Source organism: Acyrthosiphon pisum, chromosome X (assembly GCF_005508785.2).
Source record: "Acyrthosiphon pisum isolate AL4f chromosome X, pea_aphid_22Mar2018_4r6ur, whole genome shotgun sequence".
Classification (NCBI taxonomy): Eukaryota; Metazoa; Arthropoda; class Insecta; order Hemiptera; family Aphididae; genus Acyrthosiphon; species Acyrthosiphon pisum.
In genome coordinates this window covers 111,583,224-111,592,834 of record NC_042493.1, presented here as the reverse complement: position 1 = coordinate 111,592,834, position 9,611 = coordinate 111,583,224, and the positions used below count along the sequence as shown (strand labels likewise).

At 30.3% G+C, this 9,611-nt stretch overlaps 1 long non-coding RNA gene across 1 annotated transcript; it reads right to left on the bottom strand.

The window, feature by feature from the left end:
* Positions 1-297: 297 nt before the first annotated feature.
* LOC107885251 lies at positions 298-3,488 on the bottom strand. Its single transcript, XR_001680385.2, has 6 exons — positions 3,125-3,488; positions 2,782-2,980; positions 2,551-2,706; positions 1,712-1,834; positions 1,461-1,623; positions 298-633 (listed from the first exon to the last, which is right to left on the bottom strand). It is a non-coding gene; the product is annotated as an uncharacterized LOC107885251 (long non-coding RNA).
* Positions 3,489-9,611: the final 6,123 nt, after the last annotated feature.

Genomic DNA, 9,611 nt, shown 5'->3' with positions numbered 1-9,611 from the left:
CCACGGCACTACGTACCTATTTCATATTTTGTCCTTTTTAATTTTTAAATCAATGTTATTACTTATTAGTTATTACTTGTCTCGATTAAAAATAAAATTATTTTATTTTATTTGCATTCTCAATATTACACATTTCCTGTAAAATATTATTTTGTACCTAGTTTTGATTTTGTTTTGAAGTCCATTTTCAATTTTCAATTTACAAATTTAAACCTTAAAATAGGCCCCCAAAATTATACGGCCAGGGGATAAATCCCCGACTTCCCCCCCCCCTAGATCCGGCCCTGATTAGGGCAACAATCACTTCAAGGAAGAAAGCACAGATTTGATGTATAGCTAGTAATGATGATTATTGGAGAGTCCACTACGTAAACCACTCATGTTTACTTGTTCAAACCTATACAACATTGGGCAGTACTAGGTCCACAAATAAATGGTGGTTAGACAATTTTTTAAGAATCTACTTCAGATAGCAAAAACCATGTCATTTAATTTAGGTAAGTTTTTGCATAATTTCTGGTGTAATATTGGCAGAATTAGTTTCATTGAAAGTATCCACAATCAATTACAATATAGTGAGTTGATGTTACTGTTTCCTTTGTTAAATGTTGAGAGATCAGGTTGACATCGAACCTGTAATGCATTAAGTTGTTATACCATTTATAAATTCAAAAACAAATGTTTATACAAAATATTATTATTGCTGTAACAGAAATATATATGATGAGTCATGAACATATTTCTTTTTTTAAATATTTTTTTGCAAATACAACTCCTAAGTCTTAAGTCAGCAAACAAAATAACTAATAAAATGTACACAGCGACAGTTGTAGTATCAGCATGAAGGTAAGTAAGTTCTTACATCCTAATATACCACATTATAATATTATGTAGGTACTCTGTATTTATCAGATTATTCATGTGCTTCCCTATTGTGATTAAATTTATTTGAATTAAAACAAAATACAAATTACCTAAAATTATTTATTTTCAATTTGCTAAAGATCATCTTATAGGAAACTGTATTTCACAATCAAGATCAAGCTAATTTGGCATAATTGCAGTTTAGCTCCCCCTCACCATTTTGAAATTTTTTTATCGAAACTTATGTAACTCATCGAGTTAAGAACGATGGTGCAATCAGAATTTGTCGCTCTCACTTAGTTTCGAAGTTATTAATTTAATATAATATTTAATTAAAATTGTTTATATGTAGATGTGGAGAAAATACAATTAACAAATGTTAGGTTGTTAAAAGCCCTGATTTTAGCAGTTATGAAGGATGCATTTTATTAAAAAGATTAAGTATTATCATCAAGATACATGATAGATTCATATTGTAGAATATTGGAATGTAGCATGGTAGATCTCAAAAGTGTCTGCACATTATCTATTGATACTAAATTATTTATCTCTATTATATTTTCAATTTTAAAATAAAAATATAATTATATACATACTAGTAATGCTCATTGAAAAATAGCTTGAAATTTCCTGCTTATTTGCATGTGGTTGAACACAGCTGAAGTAAGCCGTGTAGCTGTCTTTCATTGTGGCTACTAATGCACCACAAGATTTATTTTGCTTATCGTGGCAGACGTCAAATCCAAAAATCATCATACTCTGATAAAATAAATAATAAAATGATTAGGTACTCTTAACATATAAAATCAGTACATAATACAAATGTACAGCTTATAATAAATCATACCTTTTCAGGGATAAAAACACGCCATGGGGCTCCACCAAGTTAACAATTAAATTGTATGGCAATTCCGGTACATACTGGCATATTTTTTTTCTACTTGTCTCATCATCACTTATTAAGGTGGAACTAAAAAAAAATATTTGAATTGAGTTTAAACAGATAAATTTTGATATAAAAATTATGATATTAGAATTAAACATTATAGTATTAAATTTTATATTTATGTATTTAACAACTGGGCTCAGAACCGGAATTAACCCAAAATTGTGACAAGTCCCCATAATATAAAAATAAAATAATAATATAATTATTATTGATTACTGTCATTCAAAACTTTAACGCAAGGGTAAATTAATATTCAATAACATCTGGTATAAAAAATCAGTTTTGGTGAGTATTATATATTCTTAATATGCGTTTTGTAAATTATTAAAATTATTTTTAATTATTAGTATATTTAATTTTGTAAAATTTTCCCAATGGGCATTAATAAATAATAAATAAATAAATAAATATGAGAATAAATAATAGCAAATATTATATAAAAAAAATTCTGAATATTTGGGATTAACATTATAAGATAATTTTAATCTATTTTATGTTAAATTCCAAGGCATAAATTTAAATACCAGTTATAAGGAAAGTACCATAAGATTAATATTTAATTGAAAGAATTAACTGCAATAACCAAGTGCAAATAACAACAACTTATCGAAGACAGGGTGAGACCTGAAGGAGACCTCACATAACCCAACTCAATTATTCAATTGTCAGACCCTGAAACCAAACTGATATTCAAATCCATCACAAAATCTATAGTTTCAATTTTAGAAATTGGTTACCTGATCTATCAATACATTGTTTTCTTTTAATGAGACTGTAATAATCATTACGCAATGTTGAAATGATGCATAAAATAAATCACGGATTCCTTTGGTTTTTTTATTTGATCCAAAGTAGTTGAATACATCCTCATATTTGTATTTTTTAAATCAACTCTAAAATATAAATCAAAACATATTAGTATATTTAGTATTTGTGTTTAGTTATACAATGTATAAAATATAAATAACCAATACTGGTGATGGTAAATTAAATGCCATGGCTTTTACATCACCGTGAACACTTGTGGACCTCTAACTGCCCAACATTGTATTGGTTTGCTCAAGTGAACATGGGAAGTGTATGTAAGTCTACTGTCTCAAACATCTTCATTACCAGCCTGAAATTTGTGATTCCTTCCTTGAAGAGATTCTTGTGCTAATACACATCCTGTAATTTATTGTAATGAATTTATTTTTAAATGTTAAGTTCCACTACGTTAAATGATTCTGAAATGTTTACATGTTTACACAAGTGATTAAATAAAAAAAATAATAATAACGCACGTCTAAATTAAACGGCAATCAAACATACTGATTATAATGGATTATAGTTTTGAGACGTAAAGAGCGCCGAACACATTCGTCATTTCATCGTCGTTTCGGCATAATACACGGCATGTTAAACGTAAAAACTAAAAACGATAGGTTACTCAGGAAAAACAAAACGATTCACAAAAATATAAGATATAATTCGTAAGGACAAAAAGTTAGGAACCGTGCAGAGCGCGCAGTTGGTACATATTATATAAATGTCGCGGGTCGCCACAACGATAACATAATATCGTTATATTTCACAACGTAATATTATATTTACGCGGTATACGGCACGAGCGGCCGCCGACTATACGGGGCGCCACCGTACGGTACCGACCGAGCGGGTGGCCCGCGGCCCGCGACCGAGATCGGCCCACGTCGAAACACAAGGTGGGCCTCGTCCGCGTAGATCACACCACCCCACCGCGTACGCCCGTCGCGAAAATCGAGCAGCGAACACCCGCGCCGCCGACAGGTCCGTTCACGGCACGCCAAAACCGGATACCGGTTCGTACGTATTTTACGGCCACCACCACCGTTGACCACAGGGCTGTCCGTGTTCGTCGCTTGCCGCCGGCCGCCGGCCGCCGACAATTTTATAATATTTATTTTCTGCGACGTCGTTCGTCCTCGCAGCAACAATAATAATAATATTTTATTCGTCGATGTGACGGCGGCGGCGGCGGCGGCGATGCATCATGCATAGAATATGCAACACGCCGTCAAGACTGACGGCATTTCATCGCGACAAATGATTCCGCTTGTTTTATAACACATTTTTCGATGTGAAAACATCTTGTATGGCGTTCAGACTTTTCTGCTTGGGGAGTGAAATTTTTCGACCGTTATTCAAGCGTTACCCTTTTCTAGGGCAACTGATGTGCTGATTGGTGGAGAATCGGAGGTCGACTTGTGCTTAGGGTTCGTGGCTTCATTACAATCGCGAAAAACAGCGAAAATTCTCTTGCCACCGGCATAATGATTCGGACGTCATACACTCATACTGGACGTCAACCTTGGAGGTAGGTTGATATCGGAATTCGTGCCGAGCGAATTTTCTATGGAGGTAAATATTTTCGGACTTGTGATTTTTTTTCCAATTTTTTGAAAAACACCGAAAATTATTTTGCCACTAACAGTCTAATAATATCAGACTTTAATTCGATGTTGTTTTTCATTAAATTTCTTTGTAACTTTTATATAATAATATTATATTATATGCGTATTAATAAAACTATATTTCTAACTTTCTAAGCATACCGCCTATATATTATTTGTTATCACATCTTCTGAGGGTCACTTGAGACCACGATTAAAGATAGTATCTTTAATCGTGCTTGAGACCAAGCCCGGATTAAGGGGGGCAGGAGCCAGGAGAGGCCATGGCCCCCGGGCCTCGATACTTAGAATTTATTTAGGGGCCTCTAATTTGTCCATTACTTTTTTCGTTATAGGCTATGTACACTAAATAAATCACCTAAAAAAAAAATCGATGATTAATTAGCTAGGAAAAAAGCTTGTAAATTATAATTTCTAAATAAAGTAATACATTATTCATTATTTATTGCTATATACCTAATATCTATATATTATTATATTTATTATATCTGGTACCTAATATCGAATAATATACAATACGTTCCAGGGTGAAGTGAACGTCATATAAAACTATGAAAGTATTCCAAAAATGACGAATAAATAAGATTGAATCTAACTTTTTATTTTTTTAGTTATGGGCAATTAACTTTTTGTTTATCAAAACTATGCATATCACGCATTTGTTTATGTATCTTCAATACTTTTAAACATTTTGACATAATTTTATTTTTATTTGACTTCACTCCGGAACACATTATAATATACATCAATATTTTTTTTTCGTACCTCAAAATGCCTTAATCCGGGCTTGCTTGAGACACACATTATTATAATAATATTAAGATAATTTAGATTTTTTACACTACCATAAACTACAATGTATTATAATAATAATTATGTACATTTCGTATTAGTCAGACTTGGGTAAAATAAATACTCCAATACTTTTGAAAAATAGTATTCGGAATATTATGTTGGTAGGTAATCAAATCCTTTATAAAAAAAATATCCCGAATGAATTATTCATTCAAAATACTTTTAAAACCTTTTTAGTTTTGTTTTAAATATAAAACCAATGATAGTTTTCTTCGAGGAAATTTTAAATTACCGCTAACATATTATTATATAATTTAAGTTGTTGACACTTAATTTAAAATGTGTATAATGTTGTAAACACTTCCAGAAAAACAAGGAAAACAATTATTATTATTGTAAAAAAAAAGTATATTTTTAGAGAAATACTTTTGGCAAAAATATTTTTAAAGTACCAATTCTGAAACTTGAAAAATGAAAATTATGACGAACGCTGTTTCAGATATCAGAATACTACTCAAGAGTGGTAAACATCGGCGGTTGGCACCTACATTTTTTTTTGTGCTGTTCGTTAAGTTTCGTTTGTAATATTTGTTCACTCTGTTGACCATAGAGTATAAACAATGTAATATTACGATCAAGCCGCCGCCTTTTTCCTCGAACCGGTCCGCGCGAGCGCGTGGCGGACGAGGAATGTTCGAGAACTTTGACCATATCGCTCGTTGTCGGGCATTGTCCGTGATCACGGCCCGCCTTTTTTGCCGTTAGCTGTTGTGGTTTTCTATTGTTCGTGTAGCGCGTCCCGCCGTCCTGTACACAGGCAGGGCCGTCCTTAGGATTTGCGAGGCCCAGGGCGAAAACCGCTTTTACTACTTTTTACCACTTTTTCAACACGAGGCCTCCCAATGTGATTATGTGAGCAAAAAATGCGAGGCCCCGGGCCTATGGTCTGCCGTAAGCGGTACAACACCAGCGCTACGACTATCTACTACCACGACGGTAACTCGGAACATCTGAATTCTGTATATTATATTCAGGAGTTAGCACATCGAAATTCATATTAATTAGGTACTTCGTTTACTAAATCGCAAACAAAATTACAAACACCAAACAGGCCACGGCCAAACCTCGAGATTTTAATTTTTATATTTTAATATTATCATTAACATGATGTTACATCACAGTAATTGATTTTACAGTTTATCAATGATAGTAATATTAATATTCATATCGGAGTAGTTTGATCTACATATAGTTGTGTATAATCCAAGGTGTATTGATACATAATCGGAGATCTTGTATTCGTAGCATTCGACATTCGGAGCAATATAATATTATCATCGTGGTAGTGGATTTTCGTAGCAGTAGTAGCTACCCGTTGTGTACGCCGTCGTCGACACCGCCACTCACCGCCGTTGACGACACCGCCACTCACCGCCGTTGTCGACACCGCCACTCTCCGCCGTTGAGTACGCCGTCATCGACACCGCGGACGCGGGCTATCTATTAATATTTAATACGACGAATTTGTAGGTCAACGGCCACTCCGTCCGTCAGCCGTCCACCAGCGCGTTCCTGGTACAACAGCGTGATACAGTGATAAATCCTATCATCTTATTATTTATCATGACAAAAGTTATTTTGTCACGTTATTTATTATGAATTACTAGCACATATAAACAGATATTCTAGTTTTTCTTCCGTTTTTATTGTAAACATGTCATCAAGTGTTATTGATGAATTTTGGTTTAAAATTTGATTAGCAATTGTTTGTCCAGTTTTTTTTTTTAAATGTATCGAATTCTCGAATGCATTAATGGTAGTTTGTTGAATGTTTATTGTTGAGCTCAAATTAGAAATCTCATACTTCATTTTTTTCAATAAGGTCAGGACTAGATTTTGAAAATCTAAAATAAAACATGGATTAATATATTATCATTAATAAATTCAAAATCAAGCAATAAAACGAAATAATACATTTTAGAGTATTTAAATGTTTACAACAATAGTAATGATAAATTGTTCTTTTTAAGTAATAATAGTTTAACATAGATCCTATTGTTAAAATGCATACTAAAAACTAAAAACATTATGCTGCAATAAGTATTACATAAATATCTAAGGGTGATGCTTTATATATAATATATGCTTTATTTGAATTTGATGCTTAAGACTAAGTATCGCTTAAGCCAATTTTGATAATTTGAAAAATAAAAAAATTGTGAAACTAACTATAAGCAATGTTTAAGGTAGGACTTAACCAACCTTAATTTAAGTAATACTTTTTATTTTCTTAAGCCAGTCTCGTTTATGAATCTCATGTGAGTCATAAGTTTAGCTTAAACAATGCTTAATCTTAAGCATTGACTATGAATGCGGCCCTAAGATTACTTTTTCAAGTTTGTACTTTTTACTTATTAGTATTCAGATCCTTGAACTACAATTTCTTCATGCATATTTTGTTTTCTATTTTATTAATATTAATATATCTTTAACGTATAATTATTATTGGTATACTTATTTACCACATAATACTTCTAAAATTAATTACAAGTTTATTAAATATGTATTTAACAGTAAAATACCACCATTTTTCATTTCATTGTTTTCAATTCGTTGAGCATATGTACATGAAAATCAATTTAAAGTTCAATATTTATTTTTAATAAGATATCTACCTAGATAAAATTTAAATTATTTTAAAATAAATGGGTATTTACTTCAACATGATTATTGCATTAAATATCTATCTACTTTTAAAAATAGTAACAGATATATACATACATGTATGATATTAAATATATGTGTCATGTTACAAACCTTCTGATAAATTTGGTGGTTGTGAAAAACATATTTATTTTTTTAACATTGATTGTCAGTTTGATTAGTACATATTAATTAGTAATTTTATGTCTACTTGGTACTTAAATTATATTGTGGTACCCGTACATGAAATAAGTTAGATACATATAATAATTTAGTTTAAATAGTATGAAATATTTAATTTATCTAAACATTTATAATAATTGATTATTATTTTATTACATATTATTATAATATGTACCTATATACATATAAATTAATTTTATAAAAACATTGTTTGTTCAGTGTTAAATATTAATTTTATACATAGTATAAAAGTACCTATCCTTTTTAACAATTTAACAGTCTTTTTCTTGTTTTTGATAATACAACTAAAATATAGAGAATATAGGTAGGTAAATATTGCAGGTTGAATAAGTTATTATTGATATAATATATATCAATAAAATTATATATATAAATAAAATCCGGTTTAAAACAGTATAGTAAAATATGTTTGGTTCTTAAAATGTACAGTTCAAGATTTAAAAACTTGTAGAAGGCATAATATAATGATAGCTTAATAGCTTACAATACCTAACTAATCTGTAACATTATATTATTGTAAGAAGTGCCACATAGGTTGTATAAAATCAGTATATTATTTAGATTTCTAAAATTGTTTTTTTTTTTTTTTATAATTTTTGGGTAATCTTAGAGTAAAATCAACTATTACACATATTATAGGGGATAATATTTTTGAAGGTTTGAAATATTGGTTTTATATTTTATTATTATTTGACTTTGTATTCGACTTTTAATATAACAATTTTTTTTGTCAATTGAAATTTTGTTTTGAGACAATATTTAGAGTTTAGACAAATTAATATAATATCTTACAATCAAAAATATTTTTCTTTATATACTGTAATTGCGGTGATTTTACTCTAAAACTACTCAAAATCATAAAAAAAATGATTCTACGTAAATACATTTTGACATTGTTGCTCATGGATTAGAGAGAGAAAAAACAAACAGTGCGCTGACAGCCTCTTAATAATATTATTGATATTTAAATAGTCCGATTTGTGACATTTTACGTTTTGAATTCAAGATTTTTACTTTTTTTTAGAGAACATTTAACTTGTAAGTATAAACTAAAATTAATATTTCACTGTATCTAATACTTAATGCGCATTTTACAAACTATGTTAACTATTTTAGCTGTTGTGTTAAATGTGTATCAACAATCTACATGCATGCATATTAATTATAATATACGTTTTAGGGTGTAATTTTATAAAAAAATATCAATAATTATAACCCCTTTAATGTTTAATTATTTACAACAAAGCATTGATCATTGGAAAAATAATAAATTGTTTTAAATTAAACCTACGTAACACTTAAATGATGTAGGACGTAGGTACTTAGTTTTTTATTAGACTTCAAAAATAAAGCCTTCTACTTCGCTCATTATTTAAGTATATCAATGGACAAATATTATTTTACAATAATATTGTAAAATAAACAAATTATTATTTACCAGGCACTGAATATTTATAATATAAAATATAATAATTTATTATAGTAATAGGTAATAAAATAATGTTACAATAAAATTACTGAATTATACTGTACTTACGTTCGTCTTTCGTGGGTAATGACCGGCCTGTCGTCTGTTTCAACTTTCAATTTTCAAGTTTGAAGAACAAATAAGAATAAACTAGACGCTGGTGACGAGGATTTCGATGAACTGCTCAACTGTAGTA